The sequence below is a fragment of the Theropithecus gelada genome, chromosome 3 (assembly GCF_003255815.1).
Source record: "Theropithecus gelada isolate Dixy chromosome 3, Tgel_1.0, whole genome shotgun sequence".
Taxonomy (NCBI): domain Eukaryota; kingdom Metazoa; phylum Chordata; class Mammalia; order Primates; family Cercopithecidae; genus Theropithecus; species Theropithecus gelada.
In genome coordinates this window covers 77,562,858-77,580,453 of record NC_037670.1, presented here as the reverse complement: position 1 = coordinate 77,580,453, position 17,596 = coordinate 77,562,858, and the positions used below count along the sequence as shown (strand labels likewise).

The 17,596-nt window shown below is 43.1% G+C and overlaps 1 long non-coding RNA gene across 1 annotated transcript in view; it reads left to right on the top strand.

Moving 5' to 3' along the window:
* The window catches only part of LOC112621748, a 69,564-nt gene that overhangs the window by 23,337 nt on the left and 28,631 nt on the right, over nt 1-17,596 (top strand). The window lies entirely within an intron of this gene.

Here is a 17,596-nt window from a genome sequence, read left to right as displayed (position 1 = left end):
AATTTTAGAGCAACTTTCAAGGTATCCAATAGTAGGGGCAGTATACTTTCCACTTCATACTCAAATCAGTGTTTTTAAAATTATGTGCCTGGGACGACCAGGCATCAGAGGTCCCTTCACGGAGGACCCAACTTCAGGGAATCAGTAACTCAAGCAAACCCCTGCCCTACCCTGCCCCGTCATCTCTACAGAACTGTACCAAGACCTTGAGGCACACTTTAAAATTCTCAAAACTCCATCCAAATAATCCAGTCTCATTTGAATGGCAAATGCAGCTTATTGCCTTTTCATTTAACTCTTTGGACAAATGGCATAACTCAGCCAACCAAACTACTGAGTTTCCCAGAGTGCCCAGATTTCCCTTCATTCTAGAAAAGCCAGGGGCTTTCTGCAAGAGTTAAAAAGGAAGGTGATTTCTTTTTTCCTTTTCCAAATTTGGCAAGTTGTTCTCAGTGGATGTCAAAGATGGGCTTATTTTTGTTCAATGCTCAGTTTTAGGCCTTTTAGACTTTTCCTTCCTCCTGCTAAAGGGACTTCAGAATTTAAAGTAAATATTTATTTTACAGAATCCTTGCCCTAAGCAATCTAAGTGTCCACCAATGGATGAATGGATAAACAAAATATGGCCCATACATATAACTGAGTATTATTCAGCCTTAAAAACAGAGAGTAATTCTGACACATGCTAGAACGTAAACCTCGAGGACATCATGCTAAGTAAAACAAGCCAGACACAAAAGAGAAAAATACTACATGATTGCATTTACATGAGTTACTTAGTCAAACCCATAGAGATGGAACATTGAATGGTGGCTGCCAGGGGCTGGGGGGAGAAGGGAATGGGAAGTTATGTTTAGTAGGTATGGCGTGTCCATTAGGGAAGGTGACAAAGTTCTGGCAATGGATGCTGGTGGTGGTTGCACAACAGAATGTAGGTATATACTTCATGCCACTGCACACTTAAAAATGGTTAAGATGGGGCCGGGCACAGTGGCTTATGCCTGTAATCCCAGAACTTTGGGAAGCAGAGGCAAGCGGATCACCTGAGGTCAGGAGTTTGAGACCAGCCTGGCCAACATGGCGAAACCCCATCTCTACTAAAAATACAAAAAAATCAGCTGGGCGTGGTGGCAGGAGCCTATAATCCCAGCTACTTGGGAGGCTGAGGCAGGAGAATCACTTGTACCTGGGAGATGATTGTTGCAGTGAGCCGAGATTGCACCATTGCACTGCAACCTGGGCAAGAAGAATGAAACTCCATCTCAAAAAAGAAAGAAAGAAAGAAAGAAAGAAAGAAAGAAAGAAAGAAAGAAAGAAAGAAAGAAAGAAAGAAAGAAAGAAAGAAAGATGGTTAAGATGGTGAATTTTATTTTATGTATATGTTACCACAATTAAAAATATGTATACCTATGTTATATGGGTTTTATCAACCTTTGACTGGTTCATGCAATTCTGAAGGGAGATGCAGTCCTTTCCCCAGCACTGGGACAACTCCGTAGCTTTCAGGTCTTGCTAGCACCAAGGCGGCGTGCTGTCAGGCAGATGCCAGAGTTCAGCCACCTGCAGTCGGGATCGCTGATGTCCAGGACATTTCACAGAGGCTTTTTCTTGGGTCTGTGTTCTTGGCAAAGTGATAATGCTCCTAATTAGCACAGAGACCTGCGTCCAGACAGCCTGACAGGCCGGGCCCTTAGACGTGGGGATGGGGAGGAAGCCAGAGGAGGCTCTTCTGCAGGATATGCTCCCAGGCTGAAGCTGACCCCAGCTAGGAGTGGCTGAGCACCAGCAGTGGGGAGGCAAGGGCTGGGAGGAAGAGGGGGGCCCTAGACAGAGAGGGCAAGGGAGAATGTTTTGCTGACAGAAAAGAGATATGTTTTAGACCAACTTCTAATGCTTGTGTGGTTTTAATCTCGCGGCCAGAGAACAGTGCTTTTCAGGATAAGCTGAATTAATTTACTGTCTTCTGTGCACTTCTTCCAATGAGGACTCAGGGAGGCTTCTGCAAAAGAATTTCTCTGGCCTTTTCTGTCTCCACTCTTTTTCTCCCACAATTAAAGGCCATGAAGACTTTGCTGAATGAGTTAAAACAAGTAGGGGAAGCTTAAGAGCAGAACTTCATCTCCCACAATGTGACATCTAGTCCTTTCTCTTTCCCTGTAACAGGCCCTTGAATCTTAGAGACTGTGTACCTCACTGACCCCTATAATGCCGTAGTGAATTCAATGGTGGCTCCCCAAGACATATGTCCACCTAGAACCTATGCATGTCCCCTAATTTGGAAAAAGGGTCTTTGCAGATGTGATTAAGGATCTCAAAATAAGATCATCCTGGATAATCCAGGAAGGCCTTAAATCCAATGACAAAAGTCCATATAAAAGAAAGGCAGAGGGAGACTTGAGACACAGAGAAGGCCAAGTGAGAATGGATACAGAGATTGGAAAAATGCAGCCCAAACTGAGGAACTGCTGGAGCCACCAGAAGCTGGAAGAGGTAAGGAAGAATTGTTGCTTAGAGCAGTGGTCCCCAAACATTTTGGCACCAGTGACTGGTTTCAGGGAAGATAATTTTTCCACAGACCCAGGAGTTGTGGGAGGATAGTTTTGGGATAATTCAAATGCATTACATTTATTGTGAACTTTATTTCTACTATTAAATTGTGATATATAATGAAATAATTATACAATTATACAACTCTCCATAATGTAGAATCAGTGGGAGTCCTGAGCTTGTTTTCCTGCAACTACAGTCTCATCTCTGTGGGGGATAGGAGACAGTGACAGATCATCAGGCATTAGATTCTCATAAGGAGCACACAGCCTAGATCCCTCACATGTGCAGTTCACAATAGGGTTGGTGCTCCTGTGAGAATGTAATGCCCCTGCTGATCTGACAGGAAGCGGACCTCGGGCAGTAATGCTCCCTCACCTGCTGCTCATCTCCTGCTGTGTGGCCCAGTTTCTAACAGTCCACAGACCAGTCTGTGGCTTGGGGGTTGGGGACCCTTACCCTAGAGCCTTCAGAGTGAGTGTGACAAAGCTGACACCCTCATTTCAGACTAAAGGAATAAATTTCTGTTGTTTTAAGCCACTGAAGTTTGTGGTAATTTGTTAGAGCAGCTCTAAAAACTGAATACACAGGGATGCTCAAATTATCCTGTGCACACATCACCTGGGGACCTGCCTGTGAGACAGCAGGTCAAGGCTGGGGTCCAAGATTCTACATTGCTGAGACATTTCCCATGACACAAATGTTGCTGACTGTTCCACACACTTTGAACACACAAAAACTAGTTTGGGATATCGACTTTCAAACAGAAGCACAATAAACAAACATTTTAATTATGTTCGGCTGGGAGCCACTAGCTGACATTCAATCTTGACTTGGGCCTCTGTGCTCTTTACCTATGTTTTGTGATTTTTATCACAGTAGTTGTCTTGATGTGTTCAGTGCTATACAGAATGCCATTATCTATAATCTCTGCCCCAAAACTTAGAACCAATGATTACTTTTGCACAAAGGTCTCTGTGTCTCATCTTCCTTACCTGTTAAGCAAGGGACTTGGACTAGGTTTGCTTAAGTTTCTTCCAGCTCAAACTTTCTTTGAGTATGGGATACTTTTCACACCCAGGAAGAAGATTCTGTGAGTCTCAGTTATCTACCTGTGCTTTCAAATGCCATCCTTTACTTTAACCTTGAAGCCTTTCTCCTCATTTAGTCCTATACTAAGGAAATGAAGTATCCTAGACGGGATAGAATACTCCTTGCTCATTGCTGCTGTGATTTTTCTTACTGTCAGCTGAGGTAGCCATAGTAAGTGGTAAGCTTTTTGCTGAATAACTAATTCCCATGAACTAGTTGTTGCTGAGCCTTTCTGATCTGTCCTCTATTTTCAAGGAGAGGGTGTGTGTGTGTGTGTGTGTATGTGTGTGTGTGTGTGATAAACTTCACTGACTTCATCCCTGTGGTTGGCTCGTGCACATAACTGAGTGGGAATGCTGACTACATCCAAACCATGTAGCTGTGATCTGTGTTCCTTTAGCACAATCTAGAAAATACCCATCTTCTGTGGGTGTTGCTCTGTGGGCATAAAGTGACCACTGCCTTTATCAGAATGTCACTCCCTTAATATGTGGTTTTTACAAAAAGCACTTTACTCTCAGGATTGACACTGCAGAATTTTGCAAAGATGCTACAGAGTGTCCAATAATCGCAGCCAGACAGAGATTTTCAAAAGCCACAATTCAGTTCCTCTGAATTCTTATTGCCCAACCGGACTCCACTCCTTGAAGTAAGCACTTAAAAGATTTGGTTTTAAAATATCCAAAAAATGGATAAGGCAGGAGCCACTCGTCAATGACACAGATTTTCCAGCTCATCGAAAATGCATTTACCTTCCTCACAGGTCTAGTGGGCGTCTCCTCACTGACCTTCACAGGCAAGTTGGAATGAAAGGGTGTTGCTGGAAATGGAGTGAGGTCATGTTAAACATGTCCCCAAATGTTTATGCTGGGGAGTGATCAGTAACCACCATCTTCACTTTACTTAGATTCATTTTGTTTTTCTTCACTGCCTCACCCCTCTTCTCTTCCTGTTTCTGTCAAACTTGTTTGGTGATGAAAACAGAGATCCTCACAAGATACCTGATAGCTGTGAAGGCTGACAGTAGGAACACAACAGGGCCGAAGGCTGCTTGTGGGATCTGGGGTCTGAGGCATACGTAAGACCAGCATCTTCTCCTGGTACCTCTGACTCTATCTGCTCCGTGCTCTGTTCTTTCTACCTTGCAGCTTCCTCTGTTTGCTCAGTGTCTCTGCTCCTCTGTTGCTTAGACTTACACGTGGCACTTTCCAGCCACCTAACCTGTTTCTTGCTATATGTTGCCTCCCCTCCAACTGCATTTTGGCAAATTCTTTCCAGGTATTTTAGTTCAAATTCTCAAGGGAAAGAATTTGATCATACGAGGACCTTACCTTTTCATTGGGCCAATGGAAGATTGCTGTCTAGCCTCTTATTGGTGCTCCCAGATCATGTGATCTTTGGTCATGTGACTTTCATGGACCCAATCATCTGTGACTCAGGTGTCACAAGGTACAAATCATGGCCCAGGCAGCAAAGGACTGAGGGCTGGGCCGATTTTTTGTAAATAGAGTTTAGACGGGGCTGGCAATTTCCAGGGTACAGGCTTTCCTCATCTTATCCTGAAAGGGATCTAGATATAAAAGTCAAGTGAGGAGCTTCAGGGGGTTGGAGGCCACAGGACACGAAGCTACAGAGTCAGTAGCCAGCCTCCTGGATTCAATCTTGAAAAGTGAGAATGAGTGAAGCCAGAGTCACAGAGAATTGAAGCTGACCTCCTTGAAAACAAGACCAAAGAAGTGTGTTCAGAAGCCAAAAATGAGCTGGAGACCTTGTAGAGGCTCAGCCTAACATATCAAAACATTGTCAGGAAGAGGAGGCTGAGGCCTTGCTGGAAGCGGCGGGTGTGAAAGGGCAGGAGAGGAAAGCTCTCAGCTGTGAATGTGCGTTGTGCTTGTGGAAGCAAATTGGCCTGCCACAGCCTGCCACACTGCACATCAAGGGTCATGGCACTGTGTGAATTCCATTTGCAGGTCCCCTTTTTAAAAGGCAAAGCTGGCCTTCCTGGCTCTAATGGAGAAGAGAAGCTTCAAGTTTACAGCTGCAGAGGAGGACGTTTCCCTGGCACTTGGGAGACTTTGATTGTCCGGGCTGGGTGCCACATTGCTATTGTGGTCCTCAAGGCCCCTGCCCAATGCCACCTCCTTCGCATTTTCTGTACTCCACTGCTTGGTCACGTTTACCAAAGATTTCTTATGTTTGAATAGCCGTATGTGGCATTAAGAGTGACTTGACTTAAAAGCTAATTCAATAAAACTTCTGGAAGAAAATAAAGAATACTTGCACAACCTGGGGATGAGCAGAGATTCCACAGACAGGACACTAAAACACTAACCATAAAAGAATAAAAATAATAAATTGGACTTCGTCAAAATTAAAAGATTTTGCTCATTAAAAGACACCATTGAAAACATGAAATGAAAGCCAAAGACTGAGAGGAATATCCCAATGTGTATGCTTAATAAAGGACTTGCATCCAGAATACAGGCATACCTTGTTTCAGTGCACTTTGCTCCATTCCATTTCATAGATATTGTGATTTTTACATATTGAAAGTTTGTGGCAACCCTGAATCGAGCTAGTCTATTGGCACCATGCTTCCAACAGCATGAGCTCATTTTGTGTAATTCCTGCAGTATCTCATACTTCTTCATTGTTATTATACGTGTCTGGTGCTATGTGATCAATGATATTTGATGTTACCATTCTAATTGCTTTGGGGTGCCACAGACTGTGCCCAAATAAGATGGCAAACTTAATTGATAAATGTTGTGTGTGTTCTGACTTCTCCACCAACCAGATGTTTCCCCATCTCTCTCTCTCTCTTTCTCTTTCTCTCTCTCCTTCCCCACCCCCCCTTCTGGCCTCTCTATTCCCTAGACACAAAATTTTGAAATTAGGTCAGTTAATAACTCTACAATGGCCTCTAAGTGTTCAAAGTCAAGAGTTGCCCATCTCTCACTTTCAATCAAAAGCTAGAAATGGTTAAACTTAGGGAGGAAGGCATCTCAAAAGCTAAGATAGGTTCAGAGCTATAGGCCTCTTGTGCCAAACAGTTAGCCAAGTTCTGAATACAAAGGAAAAGCTATTGAAGTAAATTAAAAGGGCTACTCTAGTGAACACATGAAAAGGAAGTGAAACAGCCTTATTGTTGACATAGAGAACGTTTGAGTGATTTGGATAGCAGATCAAACCAGCCACAACATTCCGTTTAGCCAAAGCCTGATCCAGAGCAAGGCCCTAACTCTCATCACTTCTATGAAGGCCAGGAGAGGTGAGGAACCTGCAGAAGTTGGAAGCTAGCAGAGGTTGATTGGTTCATGAGGTTTAAGGAAAGAAGCCATCTCTGTAACATAAAAGTGCAAGGTGAAGTAGCAAGTACTAATGTAGAATTTGTAACAAGTTATCCAGAAGATCTAGCTAAGATCATTGATGAAGGTAAATACACTAAACAACAAGTTCTTGATATAGACAAAGCAGCTTTATATTAGAAGAAGATGCCAACTAGGACTTTCATAGCTAGAGAAGATAAGTCAATGCCTGGCTTCAAAGCTGCAAAGGACAGGCTGACTCTCTTCTTAGAAGCTAATGCAGCTGTTGATTTTAAGTTCAAGCCAGTGCTCGTTTATCACGCTGAAAATCCTAGAGCCCTTAAGAATGATGCTAAATCTGTTGTGCCTGGGCTCCAGAAATGGCATAGCAAAGTCTGGATGACAGCACATCTGTTCATAGCACATTTGTTCATAGATAATTGAATTTTAGGCCCACCGTTGAGACCTATGGTTCAGAAAAAAAGATTCCTTTCAAAATCTTACTGCTCATTGACAATGTACTTGGCCACCCAAGAGTTCTGATGACGATGTACAAGGACTTTAAGGTTGTTTTCACACCTGCTAACACAACATCCATCTGCAACTAATGAACCCATGGACCAAGGAGATATTTTGACTGTCAAGTTTTATTATTTAAGGAATACATTTTGTAAGGCTCTAGTTGCCATAGAGAGTGATTTTTTCTGATGGATCTGGCAAAGTAAATTGAAAACCTTCTGGAAAAGATTGACCATTCTAGATACTATTAAGAATATTTGTGATTCATAAATATTTGTGATTCATGGGGAAGAGGTCAAAATATCAACATCGTATTAGAGTTCGCCAGAGGGATAGAACTGGTAGGATATATGTCTATATATAAGGGAGCTTATTAAGGAGAGGTGGGTCACACGATCACAAGCTGAAGTCCCACGATAGGTCATCTGCAAGCTGGGGAAGAGAGAAGCCAATAGTGTCTCAATCTGAGTCCAAAAGCCTCAAAAGCAGGGAAGTCAACAGTGCAGCCTTCAGTCTGTGGCTGAAGGTTTGAGAGCCCCCAGCAAACCACTAGTTTAAATCCAAGAGACCAAAGGCCAAAGAACCTGGAATCTGATGTCCAAAGATAGGAGTAATGGGAGGAGGCATCTGGCATGGGAGAAAGATGAAAGCCAGAACTCAGCAAGCCAGCTCATCCCACCTTCTGCCTGTTTTGTTCTAGCTGCAATGGCAGCTGATTGGATGGGGCCCACCCACATTGAGGGCGGGTCTTCCTTTCACAGTCCACTGACTCAAATGTCAGTCTCCTCTGTCAACACCCTGATAGACACACCTAGAAACAATACCTTACCAGTTATCTAGGCATCCTTCAATCTAATCAAGTTGACTCCTAATATTAACCATCACAAATATTAACAGGAGTTTAGAAGAAGTTGATTCCAGCCCTCATGGATGATTTTGAGGGGATCAAGACTTAAATGGAGGAAGGAACTGCAGATGTAGTGGAACTAGCAAGAGAACTAGAGCAAGAAATGGCGCCTAAAGATGTGACTGAATTGCTGCAGTCTCAGGATAAAACTTGAACAGATGAGGAGTTGCTTCTTATGGATGAGCAAAGAAAGTAGTTTCTTGATGTGGAATCCACTCCTGATGAAGATTCTGTGAACATTGTTAAAATGACGACAAATAATTTAAAATGCAAAACTAAGTTGGTAAGGCTGTGGCAGACTTTGAAAGGATTAACTGCAGTTTAGATGGAAGTTCTACTGTGGGTGAAGTGCTACCAAACAGCATCTTATGTTACAGAGAAATTTTTCATGAACGGGAAATCAGTCAATCAATGCAGCAAACTTTACTCTCTTATTTTTAGGAGTTGCCACAGTCACTTGATCAGTCAGTAGCTATCAATATTGAGGCAAGACCCTCCAACAGCAGAAAGATTATGACTCAAATGTTTGAGGTGGTTGGTAAGCTAATTACTCTGGTTGATCATAATACATTGTATATATGTACTAAAATATTACACTATACCCTATAAATATGTACAATTGTTTCATGTCAATTTAAAATAATAAAAGCAAAAATAAAAAAGATTACAACTAACTGAAGCCTCAGATGATTGTTAGCATTTCTTAGCAATAAAGTATTTTTAAATTAAGGTATGTAAATTGTTTTGTTAGAGAATGCTGTTGCACATTTAGTAGACTACAATGTAAACATAACTTTTATATGCACTGGAAAACCAAGAAATTTGTGTGACTTGCTTTATTATGATATTTGCATTATTGTGGTGATCTGGAACCAAACCCACTATCTCTGAGGTATGCTTGTGTATTAAGAACTACCAACAAATCATAATAAAAAGACAAACAATACAATAAAAAAGCTAAAGACTTGAGTAGACATTTTCCAAACACACAAATTGTCTAGGAACACATGCAAACTCTTCATTATTCATCAGGAAAATACAAATGAGAAACTACAGTGTGTTATCACTTTACAATCACTAAGATGGCTGTAATTACAAAGACTGACGATACCAAAAGTGTGTCAACTGGATGTAGACAAATTGAGCTCTCATATATTACTAGTGGGAGTGCAAAAGGGGACAATTACTTTGGATGACTGTTGATCAGTTCTTTAACTGTTAAGAATACACATTCCCTGGGAGGCTGAGATGAGTGGATCACCTGAGGTCAGGAGTTCGAGACCAGCCTGCCCAGCATAGCGAAACCCTGTCTCTACTAAAAATACAAAAATTAGCCGAGCGTGGTGGGTGCCTATAATCCCAGCTACTTGGGAGGCTGAAGCAGGAGAATCGCTTGAACCTGGGAGGTGGAGATCGCAGTGAGCCCAGATCACGCCACTGCACTCCAGCCTGGGCAAAAGAGCAAAACTCTGTCAAAAAACAAACAAACAAAAAACACCACATTCCCAAGGAATGAACTATTGATACATACAACAACATCGATGAATCTCGGAAAAATTATGTTGAATGAAAAAGAAAAACATCCTCCCAAAAGAGTATATATTATATGATTCCATTTATTTAAGACTCTAGAAAATACAAACTATAGTAAGGGAAAACAGATCAGTGGTTGCTTGGGGGATGGGGATGGGGATATAGACAGGAGTGATTACAAAGAATACAGGGAACTTGGAGAGGATGACGAAAATGCTCATTTTAAATATGAGCCATTTGTTGCATGTCAACTATACCTCAATAAAATAGTTTATTGGTGTATTATATAGAGTGTATATAATGCATTCAATTTGTTTTTTTCTTTTTTGAGACAGAGTCTTGCTCTGTTGCCCAGGCTGGAGTGCAGTGGCGTGATCTCGGCTCACTGCAAGCTCCATCTCCCGGGTTCACGCCATTCTCCTGCCTCAGCCTCCTGAGTAGCTGGGACTACAGGTGCCCACCACTGCGCCTGGCTAATTTTTTGGTATTTTTAGTAGAGATGGGGTTTCATAGTGTTAGCCAGGATGGTCTTGATCTCCTGACCTCGTGATCCGCCCACTTGGGCCTCCCAAAGTGCTGGGATTACAGGCGTGAGCCACCACGCCCGGCCACATTCAATTTTATTTTAAAAAGTCACTTTGTTTAAAGTGACTTGAAATAAAACAACAAAAATGAGAACACATGTTCTCTATGAGCCACCAATTCATTCCTAGATATTTATCTGAAAGAAATGAAGACATTTTTTCATACAAAGATTTGTTCAAGAAGGCTTATGACAGTTTTATTCTTACTAGCAAGAAACTGAAAATAACTAACATGTCAATCAACAGGTAAACAGATTAACAATTTGTGGTGCATTCATACAATGGAATATGACTAACAATTTCAAAAACTGACATTCACAAAAGTCTGATTAAATCTAAAAAAGATATATCCCAAATTCAAAAGATTACTTTCTTTGTGATTTCATTTATATAAAGTTGAAGAACTTTCAAAACTCACCTATTGTGATAGAATTAGAACAGTGGTTTTCTCTTGGTGGTAGGGAGGTGGGAGGTTGCGTGGCTGGAGGTTGACAACAAATGGTCTGAGAAACTTTCTAGGGTGACAGAAATGTGTTATATCTTAAGTGAGATGTTGGTTACATGATGAAGTGGATACTGTGGTGCTCTGCTTGGCTGCCCTCTTCAAGGCTGACATGCCCATTCCCTAGCTGCTAGGATAACCCACACCTGCATTTCCGACTGAGCATTGCCCTTGGCCACAGGGAACTGCCTTGCCCAGACATTTCCCTCGCAAGGGCTGGGCCATAACAAATAACTGTCCAGTGCAGAGATTCCAAGACCTGCCCTGCTTGCCTCACTTTAAGACACTACGAAGAGCCATTCCTTCTCCAAAGCTCCTCATAGAATTAGCTAAAGCCTCAGCTGCAGCATCATTGTGGATTAGCTTCTCCCTCTTTCCAATCCAGCCTTCTGCATTTATTTACAGGTTTATTGTTGAGAGTATATACCAGTAAACTTTCTGCACATAATTTTCCACTTCAGCATTTGTTTCTAGAAGATGGAACTACAATTGGTCCTAGAACGTGGAATTTAAAATGGGATTTTAAGGCTAGATAAACAGCCAGGGCTGTCAATGAGATCCTGTTTTTAGTGGGATGTGGAGCATGAACAGTCCTTAGCAGGCTGCGTGGTGTGATGGTTACAATTTGTACTGGTGGTGGATGTGGTTAGGACATCAGTGGATGGGGACATATTAGTTGGTGAACTTGAGTGGAATGAGAAAAGTTGTAACCACAAAGACTGTGGCACCAAGTGGCTGTTGCTGCATGCATGGATTCTTTGAAGATTATAACCAGCTCAGGATGATTAACCACCTGTTCATAAGAAGTGGGTTTAAGAGAAGTTTGACTTCTCAGCCTAGCAAGTCTCCCTCCCAAAGGCCAGAACTCTGGTTCAGAAGGAAAGAAACCCTGATAATTGGGTGTGAAATATCTGCTATGAAAATCTTGAGTGCCTAAATAACCCTGAACCCACTTGGTGTAAGTGGCTCACTGTTACTTGTTAGAAAATAGTACCCCTCCCCTTGCTTGAAGATCATGCGAAAAGCACAAGTGAAATAATTACAGAACAATGTTTGTCCTCACTCAGGATCCCACTGCCTCTCACACTGTCCCCCTTACTGGCAATAAGACCGATAACAAGTGTCAAAGCTTGGATCTAGCTAGTATGTACTGGTGGGTCCTGGGAAGTGTGCATGGGCCCTGCATGTGCAGGATCAAAGGAGGAGGAAATAAAGTTGGATACAGAAGAGTGTATTAGTATGGGGAACTCTCCAGTATCTAGGATTTAACACCTGGGCAAGGATCCTGAAGTCAGGGCTAATGGGTTGCTAGAATGGCTATTGGAAGCTTGAGAAAAGTGATGGCCTCCACTAAGTGAAGGAGCACCTGCAGAACTGCCGTGGCAGATAGGGAGGAAAGAATCAAAAGCCTGGAAGAATTGGGTATGCTGGAACAGGTATATTTCATAAGGCCAGGAAACTTACCAACTGACCAAGTTTGGGAGGAGGGCCCAGAGAATGTGCTAGAATTGTCATGCAGCTCAATGGTGACTGTCTTCATGGACCAGGGCTTCCAACAGGAGATGTGAATATGAAACTGAGCTCCTGAGAGCAACGAGGATGACCAGATCCCAGAATCGTAGAGGGCAGGTGGCAGCTCTTAACCATCAGAAGCAAGGTGGGCACAACTATTGCAATAAGCAGCAAAGGCAGAGTGGTGGCCTTGAGGACACACCAACGGAGAGATGGAGGTAGTTGACAGAATATTGTGCTCCTAGGGCTGACAGAGTTGGGCAACAAACAAAAGCATTACTTAATATGTGCAACCAAAAGAAGTCAAGGATGAATGGTCAGAAGCCTGTGGACAGCAACCCCAGTGAAAATTCAAGATTCCTGACTGTTCTCAGACATGGAAACAATTGACTGAAATATAGGCCAAGTCCCTTGAAAGAACAATTCTGCAAAGCCACAGCATTCATATTCAGCAGCAATTTTCCCAGTCACTTGGTAGTAATTCTCCCAGTCACTCAGTTTTTCCAGTCCTTCCTTTTGGCTACTTATTCAGATAACCATGCAACGAGGAAAGAATAATATATAGATATTTCAGAAATTGTCGGATAACATAAGGTCTTGACTTAGGGAGTTGACATTGATGCCCAGGAGCCTCCAAAACAACCATGGCCTACCTGTTAGAATTACAGTGTATAAGGAACAGATAATAATTGGAGCCCTGAACCTAGTCCAGCTTGCTGCAGACTCTCTGGGCTCCTGGAACCACCCAGTATCATTTTCCGAATTCCTGAACATATAATTGGAATTGTCATACTTGGTAGTTGGCATAACCATTGCTCCTGGATTTTGCCACCCAAACTTCACTTTCTACCTTGAACCATTGTTGGTCCATGAAGAACAGCTTGGACTCAAACCCCTTGGCTCTTCTCAGTTTTAGCTGTTGAACCCACCTAGATTTAGTCTTGAAACCACATCTGCTCTGACTGGCCCAGCCAGAGAGACACATCCACTCTCAGGGGAGATTGCATACTCTTAAGCCAATGGTCTAAACTTCCTATTCAAAAATAACCCAGACCTGGCTTGTACATCTTCCATTTCTTGTTTAAAGAGACATTAGAATGTGAGAAATGATATTGCACCCTAAGATCAAGGTTGAAAACATAGAGGAAATAGATCATGGGCTCCACCAATGCAAGTGCAATGCAAGTAAACATATTCTATATGATACACCAATAACAAACAGGAATACATAGTTACTTGGAGAGGGAATGGGTAGCAGATTTGCTTTTTTTTCAGTATGATCAGTAAACAATAAAATTAGCTACCATTCTTTGAGCAACTATTATGTACCATGAGTGTTCCCGTATGCCTTCTCATCTAATCCTAATGACCACCCTGTGAGGTGAATGGCATGCCCATTTTATAAAGAAGGAAACTGAGGGTCAGAGAGCTGAGAAAAATGACCCAAAGTCATAAAGCTTGTGAGAGGCAGCCAGAATCCCGGCATGGTTTGCTGACTGTGGAACCAGTGCTTTTTCTGCCACACTAAACTGCATCCTGATTACGGAGATTTGCAACCCAAGCACNTGCTTTTTCTGCCACACTAAACTGCATCCTGATTACGGAGATTTGCAACCCAAGCACCTCGGAGAAATTGCTTGGCTTCCAGCAACTGGGCTTAAGAAAATATGCCCTTTCTTTCATGTTTTTGAAGACAGAATCCATCATAAAGGGCATTCCTTTAAGACCTTCTGCTTTGAAGTGATAAAAGCTAGATTGAAGGAAGGCTCCCAGGCTCCTGATCTGGGTTCACCCATGCCCTGGGAGCCAGGAAATGTGATTTCTTCTGCCATCTCTTTCACTTATGGTACTTGCTCTGCTTCTTGGGTCTCCAGTGATTTTTTTTTTCTTAAGAAAAGAAGATAGCTTGGGTTAATTTCCAGTTCTCCACAATTTATCTGTACTGAGCTGGAAGAGTGTTGAGTGGGAAAGGGCTTCCTTGTCCACGAGGGCCTCGCAGCTCTTCAACACCCACCACTTCTGCCTCATGTCAAAGGCAAGCAGATCGGTTTATTAAATAGCTGTCAAACCGAATGAGCGAGCACCGAGAACACACAGAGGGAAGATTGGATTAGAGGGAGAGGACATGCCACGCTAAACAAGGGCACAGATTTATGGCCTTGGCCATGCAGCCTCAGAAATGATGCCCAAGGTAGATATGTGTTGGGGGCGGCTGGTCCAAGGAAGTGAAGTACGATATTCACAGGGAAAGACTGAGGCATAAGGTGTTTCTAGTGACCATGCTTTTCCTTCCTGGCACTCAGAGCACTTGCAATTAGCATATAAGTAATGACATGTGTTTATTTGGTAAATGACTCTCTTCCTCATCAAAGTATAAGCTTACCCAGGGTAGGGGCTGCTGGAGCCTATTCACTTCTATTTTCTAGTGAAGGCACACAGCTGGCATCATGATGAGATATGCTGGGAACATTAACTCCACTGAAGACAGCAACTCCTAGACTGTCACTAACATAGAAAATACAGATGATGCTTTATTCACCAAAGGGAATTCACAGACTTGGGTTCTAACTGACACTTTCATAGATCGCCCCTGTCCACTTTTCATAGCCCCCACAGATGAGAGGCAATTTGAACTAAAGAGGAAAACAAAGTGACAGATACCTGCTAGTCAATGTCACTTTAAGCCCAGTGGAAACAGAAATTAATGATTACTGAAGCATTTTGGAAGAACTACTGGACTAGATTCTTGCCCTGGAGGGGCCTAGACTATAGCTGAGAAGAAGCAGTCATGGTATTTCCCATTCCAACATCTTTCTTTTATTTGCCATCATCTGGGATTATATCTCAGTGTTCACCTCTTCTATAAGGCTTACATGTGTGGTGAGGGAAATGTCCCCACTCTTGGCTCTAGGAGCGGGGACACCTCTGCCTCAGGCTTACACTAATTGACATAATATCATCCACTCACCACAGCAATGGATGCAGTTATGGTTACATGGTCTAATTTGGGCCAGTGAGAAGGGAGACTATATGGACTAAGGGTTTCCTTACTTCTCTGAGAGAACTTCCAGAACCATCATTCTTTTTCTCTCTGAATTCAGGAGAGGAAACATACTCCTTACCTCTCTCTCTCTATCTGACTCAGTTCCATAGAATCCTCATATATATACTGATTGGTGGAAACTAAATGCACCCAGAACTCCAGAAGCAGGGAATCTGGGAAATGCAGTCTTTTACTTTCCAGCCTCTTCAGGATTGGAAGGTACTAGAAGGGGCTGGAATGAACATTGAATGAGCCAGTTTGCAGCATCTGCTGTATCACCTTCTTTGTTACTTTAAGAGTAGTGACTATTGGGCATGCTTTTGAAATCTACAAGAACTTCGAATAGTGAGCAAACGAGTTAAGAATGTAAGTATGGGGAATTTGGACTGTCTTTGAGTAGGAAAATTACATTCATGTTTCATGTTTATTTCCTGGGTATTAATTTTAGAAAAACAATAATGTTATAAAAGTGACAAACCAGATAACTAGATGACTACTGCAACCATCTAGGTGTGAAGGGTAGTATCCTGGATGGGGCCAGTTCAGAAGGAAACAAACTCTCAGATTGAGCCATATCGCTCTTGTAGAATTGGGAGAACTTGTGGTTAGAATTTTTGTAGTTGCTTAAATCGGAGATACCCAAATGCTGATTTAAGCACAATGGGGCTTTCTTACTAAGGCACAGTGGTGTTTGACAGAACCCTGGGCAGAGAAGCATTACTGCCAGGGCCGTCTGTCTCTCCTCTTTCCTTTCTTTCCTTCACCTTCTGCATTCTCCTTTGTATCTACAGATTGGTTTCCTCTGCCTCCCCATGTGCCTAGGGAGCGGGGAAGGTGGGGTGTGGGGAGTGGAGAGGTGGGGGGTGGAAGCAAGGCCATGACAGCTCTTGAGTTTGTGTAGCCTTCTCTCTCACTTCCATGGAAGGGACACTGCATGGTCCAGCTGGGGTTCAGGCTGACCCCTGAGCCAATCCATCAGGTCCCAGGGAGGAGGGATGGGGGCAGTTTGCAGGTACCAGGCTCACCTCTATGAATCTGAGAATGGTGATGTGAAGTATGTTAGCCTCATGGGCGCCTGTCATTTCCCACATTGGTGCAAACGGGATGTGGATTGGCCAGGCATGAGTTAGCAAGGGAAAGGAAAGCATCCATGATGATGCAGAGGCTTCTGGTCTGAGGAACAGGATGTAGCACCACTTCTCTGGATGGGGGGGTAAGGTGCCTGGACTGAAGTGGGAGCCTTTGGAGCTAGAACAATGTGGGCTAGGGTAGAAGCAGTTGAAGACTGAGGTCACTGAGCATGGCATCGATGGCTTTACTCATGTTTGAAGTGGCCTGAAGATCCTTTCAACCCCAGTAAAATAGAGAATGGTGATATGGCCAGTTGGGGAACAATCAGATATCTGTGAGATTAGGAAAAACCTAAGGCTCAGGGGACCTCTTAAAGCCTCCCTACAGGAGAGTCACCACTTTTGGTCCTAGAACATAGGCCTGAGCTCCCAGACCAGACTCAAATGTAGGGAAGGCAGGGCAGAGTGGGGTCAATAGCTACTTGCATGGCTACCTGTTGGCTTTGTGCCCTGAAGAAAGAGGACATTTTAAGTGTGGGCTGAGCATGAGGAGGGAGGCTGTCATCATTTTATAAAAGTTGTGTGATTATAAGCAAAGTGGGGAGCGGGGCCCAGGGGAGCAAGAGTGGATGGCATATGCTGTTCCTCTCAACACCCATAGCAGACATGGTTAATTGGCCTAGGAGCTATTTCCCATTGAGCCCTGAGAGCATCCTTCTCAGCACGGGGCTCTGGGCAGCCTCTGACAGTCCGTCAGTACATGGGACAACCTGCATCTGCTCAACCCCATCTAGGCAATGGCTGGCAGAGGAGGCAGGTGAGTCTGGGCCAACACAGCCGAGCTATATATTTTGTGGAAAACTAAGAGGGTTGTGGCAACCATAAGTGTGATTCCAACACAAAATTTTAGCTTCAATGTGAAGGTGGCTTAACGTTCTTTTTTTTTTTTTTTTTTTTTTTTTTTTTTTTTTTTTTTTGT